Genomic DNA, 9,756 nt, shown 5'->3' on the forward strand with positions numbered 1-9,756 from the left:
GTTTTTAACCGATGTAATACCACTCAACGACATCGATTTGTAACCGATGTAATATCACTCAACGACATCGGTTTCGCAACGGTGTAAAATCGATGTAATATCTGTTTAACATCAATTTTAACAACGGTTTTCGACCGATGTAATAACACAACGACATCGGTTTCGAAACGGTGTAAAATCGATGTAATATCACAACGACATCGGTTTCGCAACGGTGTAAAACCGATGTAATATCTGTTTAACATCAATTTAACAACGGTTTTCGACCGATGTATTATCTCTCAACGACATCAGTTTCGCAACGGTGTAAAACCGATGTAATATATGTTTAACATCAATTTAACAACGGTTTTCAACCGATGTAATATCACAACGACATCGGTTTCGCAACGGTGTAAAACCGATGTAATATATGTTTAACATCAATTTAACAACGGTTTTCGACCGATGTAATATCACAACGACATCGGTTTGGCAACGGTGTAAAACCAATGTAATATCTGTTTAACATCAATTTTAACAACGGTTTTCGACCGATGTAATATCACTTATTTTTTTATGTTGTTTGTAAATTATGATCGAGCAAGATGACAAAATTATCATAATATATAAATTCATCAAACAAATCACAAATACAAAAGCATCGATATATTTAATCACCTCAATATTTACAAATAATCAAAAGTAACTAACAAAAATTATTCTTCTTGCAACATATTACATTGTTTTCATCCTCCTCAACGTTTACAAATAACCTTTTGACTACTGTACTACAAACAGGCTGCTTGGACCAGCAAGCTTTAAATTCTTGGATGCTCTCCGTAGAGACAGAAATGATGGTATGAATGAGAAGTTAGAGACACCTGTTCTTTGAATATAACAGTTGCAGCATCGAGAAGAAACTCCCTAGCCAGTTCAGGACTCTTAGCATGCTTCTGTGATCGGGAACCATCCGCATCAAGCTCATTTCCATCTTTCTCCATTGCATCATCATCCTGTTTTTGTAAATAAATTATGAAGCAAAAAATAATATCAATTGAATAAAACAATTTCATGAGCAATAGTCCAAATGATCCATTCGATGACTATATCATCCTTGTAAAGCTAATAAACAACAATTTCCAATGGCAAATACCTCTTCTTCATCAGCTTCCTCAGCATGTTCAAAGGAGAAATTTAAGACTTCTAGTTTTTATAAAATAGAATATCTCAAGGTCAGTACAGTGAGATCATTCGTAGCACAGTATCTATCAGCTCTACATGTCCTCCTGAGAAATGAAATAAGTGAGAGAAAAATTGAAAATGTAATTCAGTTGCTAACGACTGAGGTTTTCCTACATTTGGTACTCAGAGGATCAGAATGACCAGATGATAACCTGTTATATCACTTGCTTCGATGGTGTCAAAATGAACACAACTTTCTGAACCAGATATTTCAGATTCAGAACTGCATTGATTGCTTTTATCCCCCTTAGCAACTTTGCAAAAGTTCTGGTCGCAATACTGCATTTCAAAGTCACTTTCCAACATATAATTTTGATGATTTCTCTTTTGCAACTTCTGTTCTTTGGGCTTGAAGGATATTTTGATTTTTGGAACATTTAACTCAACTGAATTGAAAGGCTCACGAGCATGCAGTGGTGTATAGTTTGTCAGCGAACCCTTAGTTCTCCACCTGGAACCACATGCATTGCATAGAACTGGCTTTTCAGGTGGTCCATTTCGCCATAGAGGGGTACCTATTAAAAGTAAGCTTCTTTCTTAGAAACACATGTTTAGCTTGCATTTATCAAGATCGCAGTGACACCAACAAGTGAGCATTCTAGCCTTTCAAATTAGCAACAGTGAAAATAAGGACTGACCAAATTGGAAAGCTTGCATAAAAAAAGATGATCGACTCGCTAAACCATGTTAACTATTCAGCTTACCATGTAAACAAGAGAAACTGCAGTAGGACCTTGAGAACTACTGTGCCTCCAAAAATCACTAGAAAGTAGCAAGTACTTAGGTAGCCACAGGAAGAATTTATACATCCCACACAACTTATTCTTAACTTCAAGTATGAGCATGATCTTTATCATATCATTGAAATCCAAATGCCAATTTCTGTTGTCTATTTTTGAATAATTTTTATAATCAATGAAATAACTTCCATAATTTCATTATATTTGTGAATAAAAGTGGTACAATGTGATCATCAGACAAGAAGAAGCATTGAATGGCAAAGTTAAACAAACAGCCACATGGGTGATGCCATGTATTGATAACAGATGATCGTTTGAGTCTTCAAATCGAGCGCCTTAATAGCAGATGTTCACTATGCAAAAATAAAAAACATATAGGGAGAACCAAATAATGAACTGCATAGGGCACCCTAATAGCAGATGTTCATTATGCAAAAAGAAAAACCATATAGGGAGAACCAAATAATGAAATGCATAAAGCGCCCTAATAGCAGATGTTCACATGCAAAAAGAAAAATCATATAGGGAGAACCAAATAATGAAATGCATTTTCAAATTGAAATAAGACAATTCATAATATCATACTAAATTTGTTTACAGACAAGCACAATAGTTTTGTCCAGCACCAGATATAATGAATGGCAAGATAATAATTAGTAAATAATGCCTATCTGAATGAATTTTTACCGAGAAAAAAGGTATTGAAAGAGATACCTTGGAACTCCAGTTTCCCACCTGCAATGAAAAACAGAGTCTCTCTTTGCATAATTAATACTAGGGATACCCAAGAAGAGTCTCTTTTTCCCACCTGCAATGAAAAACAGAGGAAAGCAAAGGCAAACACATATCTGTAATCCTGCTAGTGCTCATGTTTTAGTGCAAAAATCTGTGTTTCTATCACAGAGACAATAAAAGTAACAAAAGTAAAATAATTCTGATATGCAGGTCAAGTTAGTCGATGCAACAACGCTGGAAGTTGATCAGTAGCTACAATTCCTTAAACAGTCATCCACAGATCTCTATAAAAAGTTTGGAATTAAGATCAAATCTCAGCCAAGAACTTTTGGCAGCAGCCTTCACACAGTGCTTGCAAGAATCACAATAACAAAGTTTGATTCAGAAGTGGCCTGACTGACAGAAATGGCCCGAGCAGAACTTTCAGTGCTGCAGAAAACAAAAACGTATAAAGCAGTGCTGCAGAATACATAATTAACCCAGATACATAACTAACATATTAACCCGAAACTACAAAGTTTTCAAAATTCGAATACCTTTCCTACTCAAATGTAATCTAGCATGCATTCAGCCCACTCGGATCGCACTTCATTAATTTCAACCAATGTGTACTTAAGATTTGTAAACTGTAAAAATACATAAATAATATATTAGTAAAACTACGGTTTTCAAACCGTTGTCGTAGTCTTCAAAAACCGTTGTTGAAAGCGCACATAGACATCGGTTTTAAAACCGTTGTTGTAGCCTCCAAAAATCGTTGTCGTATGCTCTAACCGATGTCTCAAAGACATCGGTTTTTGTTAAAACCGTTGTTAAAAAGTAAAAGACATCGGTTTTGACATAAAACCGATGTCTTTTGAGTGTTGTTAAAGACCGATTTTCTTGTAGTGGAAGATGATTCTGGATGGATGACAACACAGCTAAAGTTCCTTTCTGAGTCCTCTGATAAGGTATTGTTTTTCATTTCACTTCTACAGCTAAAGTTCCAATTTTCAACTTCTGCTTTATCATTCTTGCAGCTCTGAAGATGATCTGCAACGTCGAGCCTTATCAAAGCTCTGAAGTCTCACCCAAAATCTACACTAGGCTATTGCTTTTCCAAAAATGTAGGAGTTGTAGATACTGTGTGCTCTGAAGACTGTATTAATGTTGTATTCAGATATTTCAGATTAATGTGATATCTTTTGATATGTGTTGTATTTTGATATGTTGGTGTATTTTGATATATAGAGAAAAATGTGATTGTAATATTGTATTTATAGATTTTGATATATAAACAGGAAATTCAAAAAAATAAAATAATTTATACTAATAAAATTAATTAATAGCGACGGAATTTATCATTCCGTCGCTATTAACCGGAATTTTTTTTTATTTTTTTCTTAAGATTAGCGACGGATTTTATTAATCGGTCGCTAATAAACGATTTTTTTTTTAATTTTTTTTTTAGATTAGCGACGGAATTTATCGCTAATTAGCGACGGATTTTATTAATCGGTCGCTAATAAACGAATTTTTTTATTTTTTTCTTAAAATTAGCGACGGAATTTATGTTTCCGTCGCTAATTAGCGACGGATTTTATTAATCCGTCGCTAATCAACCGGAATTTTTTTATTTTTTTCTTAAAATTAGCGACGGATTTTATTAATCCGTCGCTAATTAGCGACGGATTTTATTAATCCGTCGCTAATCAACCGGAATTTTTTTATTTTTTTCTTAAAATTAGCGACCGATTTTATTAATCCGTCGCTAATAAACAATTTTTTTAATTTTTTTCCCCCTTATATTAGCGACGGAGTTTTATATTTCCGTCGCTAATTAGCGACGGAACGTAAAATTCCGTCGCTAATTATTAGCGACGGAATTAAATTTCCGTCTCAAACTTAGCGACGGAAATAAATTTCCGTCGCTAATAATTAGAGACGGATTTAAATTTCCGTCGCTAATTAGTGACGGAAATTTGTATTCCGTCGCTAAAGTGACGTCAGCGACCAAATTTTACGCGACGACTGATTTCCGTCGCTGTTCGGTCGTTAACCAATAATAGCGACCGAATAGCGACGGAATTGGTCCGTCGCTATTTTCGTTCATTTTTGTAGTGGAAGCACTTTTAAGGAGACAACTATTAAAGTTTTCATGAATGGATAGAAGCAATAATATTGCAAGGAGTAATAGATCGATAAATGAATTATAAAAAAGATTAAAGAATAAATCTTAATTATATATTCTGAGAGACTAAAGTGTTGCAGCATCACGAAACCAACACATGCCTGCTTCCTGTGTAGTTCACATGGTCTAATATTTTGATGGATATTGTGGAAACTATTTGTTCTTGGATTTCTCTTGATGCACACCTGCAGGTTCAACCTTTATCTTACTTATGGCATCTTTTACCGGGATCAGAAGCACAGCCTCCTTGACTAGTCACCGACCACAGAACACAGCCTCCTTAATTCTTTCACAATTTAATTATCCTATAGAGATCTACTGACGATTATTGCAAATACTTATAAGCATGGCACTACGAGTGAGCGTAGCAATAATCATAAAACTGTCAGACTTGATTCCCTAAATAATGCAAGAGCAGTAACAACTATTAGATCTGATTTCCTTGGATTGTAGACGTGAAAATATCTTTTAAGCGATTATATAAATCCCGAAGAAAACATGCAACAAGGGGAGTCATTCAATTTTTTCCTTCTTCTCTCTTCAGATTATTCCATTATTTTTCATCTTCCTTAAGTTTTTATTCTAACTTGAACTTCGGAATGATATCAAAATATTATAGATATCTTTAGCATCTTCCAATTCCCTCCAAGACACTCAATATTCGATACTTCGTTGTTCTATCTTACTAACTCACCAAACCGCGATCTCAATTACGAACATAAACAAGCATGCAAATCTAATAAAACACGTTGTAGAACAAGATAAGTATAAGAAAGGACCTGATAACCATTTCGCATATCAACGTTGTCACTGTTTGGATTCAATAGATTCAATCGCTGAATATGCTAAGTAGCTAGCGCATTGATCCTCTCCATTTCGCGGCTGCATAATTAAGCTCCTCCAAAAGATGTATTATAACTTTCAGGTTGTATCGAAAACTCTGATCATGAGAAGTTAATTAACAGCAAATATGATCGCGAGAACCATCCCCAAGCCTGTTGAAACAGTCGCCCAAAGTCCAGCGCCATCAGTAGAAGCATAGCAAACAACCTCCGTCAATTAATCAGCTAACTTCGCCGGGATGAAACTGCAGCATGGGGCAACTCCGCCGTGAGGAGCGAAGTGAGAGGTCGAAGCAAATAAGCCCGCACTCGGGGAACGACGACGACGATCTGGGCGGTCATGTGAAGTCGTCGATGCTCGATCTAGCCGGGGAGGGGGATGCCAGCGGCGAGACGCAGTCTTTTTGATAGAAGCGGCAGAGTATATAACTTCGGGAGAGCATTTGGGCTTGTGGCGCCCGCCGCCGACCAGGTCGTAATGGCGGACTGTGAGAGTGTGTTACCTTTGCAAAAGGTTGAATCCGGTCCCACACGATCGGTTTCACGATCATTTGTGAAGAGGTAAATCAAAAAATTAAAATTATCACGACGCAGGACGGTATTTTATCCTCTTCTACAATTCTACTGCGTCGTAACCAACTCAGCTATATCTCGGGAGCTTCCGCAGCCCCTCCGATCAGATGCCACCGAGTGCTTGATGGAGTAACACTAAGCGGTAAAATATCTATGTTGACCTAACATATAATATTCATATGGTAAACATTATATATTATAAAGTATTAATTAAAATTAAAATATTTATATTAGAGTAATTAAGAAATCGTAACTATTTTAGTTATGTAGTAGTTATGAATTTAAAGTTCTTAAAAAATAATTTTAAAAAGTAAATTATAAAAAAATAAGATGAAATATTTTTTTATAATAAATAAAAAAAATCTTTTATAAAAACGGAAGATGTTTTAATTTGATTACTGCCAAAAACAAATACATGCATTTTGTCCATAATATAAAAGCTGAAGAGTTACTTAGTAGCAATATAACCAATAAAGGTTTACTTGATAATATTCTTGACATAGAAAAGAAACTAATAAGATGGAGAAAGAACAACAGTAGTATATATAGCATATCTTTAAAGCCTGAAACAAATGATGTTTTGCAGGAAACTAAGAAGATCACATTTGAGTCCATATCCTACTCTCGTTCATGGATAATATATAATATTCAACTGATCAGTATTTTAATTAATTATCACATATAGATCTCATCATTGTAACTCTACCCTAAAGTTTCTGAAAACCATGCATGATTGCAATGAGGAAGCTAGCTAGCTGCATGCATCTGTCACATATATATACATTAATAAACAAACACCTACTAGAAACATTAACTTAACCAAATCCTACTTGAAACCCTAAAGCAAGTTTTGGGCCATTTTCATTGTTATGGGTTTAGTACGTCTAGGTAAAAAAAATCAAGATCTAATCCAATTGACAATGACACGATAGAGTTAAAGCTCGATCTCCAACTCGACCTCTTGGTCAACCGTTCGAGACCTCCACTCTAGCTCAGTGGTCAATCTTTGACTCAACCATTTGGTCAATCGCCCGAGTTCTCCCCTCTAACTCAATGTCTAATCGCCTACTTCAGCTCCGATCGACTTCCTCTACTTCATGATCAAGCTCATGCCCAACTCCTAAATCACTCGATCGCCCGAGCTCCTCACTCTAGTCCAGTGGCCGAGTAACGGCTGGCAGCTTGGTTCCTTGATCAACCGACTCTGCAACCCACTCACTGCTTTACTGGCTTTTCTTTCAAATAAATTCGAGATCTCCTAGCTAGAGGTTGACCCCTCAATCAACTCAACTTCTCCGAGTCCACACTTCTATCTAGACCGCCGCTAAAAGGACACGTGCAATGATATAATATTTGATGATCTCACCTACCTCATCAGTACAACATGATTAACTCAGCGTGGTCCTAGACTATACCGAGTATGGAAGATAAGACCCTTAACTACAACAACAATAGGATATTCTTCTTACCGGTGATGGAACATCTCCCCCAATGACTCCATATAATGACTCTGTTTCTCATTGGTGCAAGTACGCATACACACAATCAACACTCTCCTTTCCTAACATTTCTAGTTCTTCTTCTTCTTCTCCAACTTTGATTTGCTGCCCGACTTGAGCGTCGTAGCGGTTAAGCCAAGACACCCCTAACCTCGGTTCTCACCCTCCTTAGCTTCTTTTTGCAGCTTGACAGAAGCTCCACCTTCTGTGGGTCTTGCGTCACTTCACCATCCTTAGCCGATGACTCTTCCGTAGGTAATCTCAAGCAGGAACACTCACCCTGCATCTTTTCACTAATCGTCTGATCACTTGGGTTTTACAAAGAGAAGCCAACAGAGTTCACTTGGCAGCTATGTCCACCTCCACCTGCAACTCTCCATGTCCTTGGTGGTGATTTGGAGGTGGACAGGATGCCAATGGCCTCTGCGAGCAGCCCTTTGATAAGCCCAAATGACAAAGCAGCTACGATCCTCACCAAACAAGCCAAGAGACAGATGGTATTTATACACAGAAAGAATGATGTGTGGGTGTGTGCATGGCTATGGCATGGCATATTCAATCATCTCTCCCATTCTTTTCCCTGGTAGCCCCAAAGGAAGAGACATAGGGAGCAGGAGGATGGGTACAGCAAACCCTAATCTTATGAACTAGTATGTGGGCAGATTGGATTTGTCAGAAAGCTGCATGGCTACAAATCTGGTGGACTGGAACTGGCGTGAAGCCAGCCAGTGCCAGCCAAGACCTAGCTACCCTATCAGTCTCTACTGCATAATTAAGTAAATAGGGCTTTAAACAAGGCAGAACTTTATATTATTCAAGCTTGTTTGATAGGACTGAGTCAAGTTCGGATCGAGTTTAAAATGAATCAAATTGTTGAAATGACGATTTAAGATTCACTTGATTTCATTTATGTAGACTTGAATTTGGTCCAATTATAATTTGAGTTTGATTCGTTTAGATGTTATAGCTTAAGTTGTTGATTCAAGTTTATTTAATTATTTAAATTTTTATATTTTTAAAGTTGTTTAGTTGATTAATAAACTTGATTTTGAAAGCTTATTTATTTATTTTACTAATAAAAATATTATTGATGAACATAATTAATAAATTTTATTCGTGAATATTATTTAATATTATGAGAAAAAGACACAAGTCTCAAACATAAATACTAAAAAAAATGATAAATCCCAGTCAGTCTCATAGACTCAATCCCTAGGGGTACCGGTCCGGTCCCACGGAAGTTTCCCACCGACCACCAGGGTAAATGAAGCGCATACGGCGGCCAATCCAGATGCCCAGTATCCTTTGATTGCGTTCCTCATTTGGAAGAAAATTCTTACAAATACGTCATAGCTGGGGATCGAACATTATGTCACAACCCGAATGACCGTTGCACCACCGGGTACCTCAAACATAAATACTAGAGACATAGACAAGTTGTTGAATAAAATTATTCGCTAAGCCATCAAGTTGAATGGTATCTCCAAAAGTAGAAAAACTTTGTTGGACATGATTTGGTTCATGATCAATCATAGTGACATGTCTTTCGATAATACTACATACAATACACATTCTTATGAATTGAGCGACCTCAAACTCTATGAAAACCATATATGAGACATGGAAGGGTAAAAATATATTGAGTCTTTCTTAATCGAGTTAATCGAGTGTTTAGGGTCGTGAAGCATAATAAGCTTTAACCCAAATCAAACAAGTGCCTATTTCTCACCATGCAATGTTCCTTGGAATAGAGTACATAGGTGTGAGGGTTAGCAAAAGGAAAATTAAGCTCGAAGAGGTTCAAACCAAGTTGCAAAGGAACTCTCCAATTGAGGAATTAGTTGAGGAGTAATCACAAGATATTGTGAAAGCTCCATTACTAAAACACAAGGACCATATAAGGTCGTGCAGTAGGGTTCATCTATAGCCTACAAAATATAAATCTCAAGTCTTCTCGCATGGTAATATTCTCC

Source organism: Curcuma longa, chromosome 13 (genome assembly GCF_044706935.1).
Source record: "Curcuma longa cultivar G26 ecotype Majalengka, Jawa Barat chromosome 13, ITB_CL_G26_1.1, whole genome shotgun sequence".
NCBI classification, from domain to species: domain Eukaryota; kingdom Viridiplantae; phylum Streptophyta; class Magnoliopsida; order Zingiberales; family Zingiberaceae; genus Curcuma; species Curcuma longa.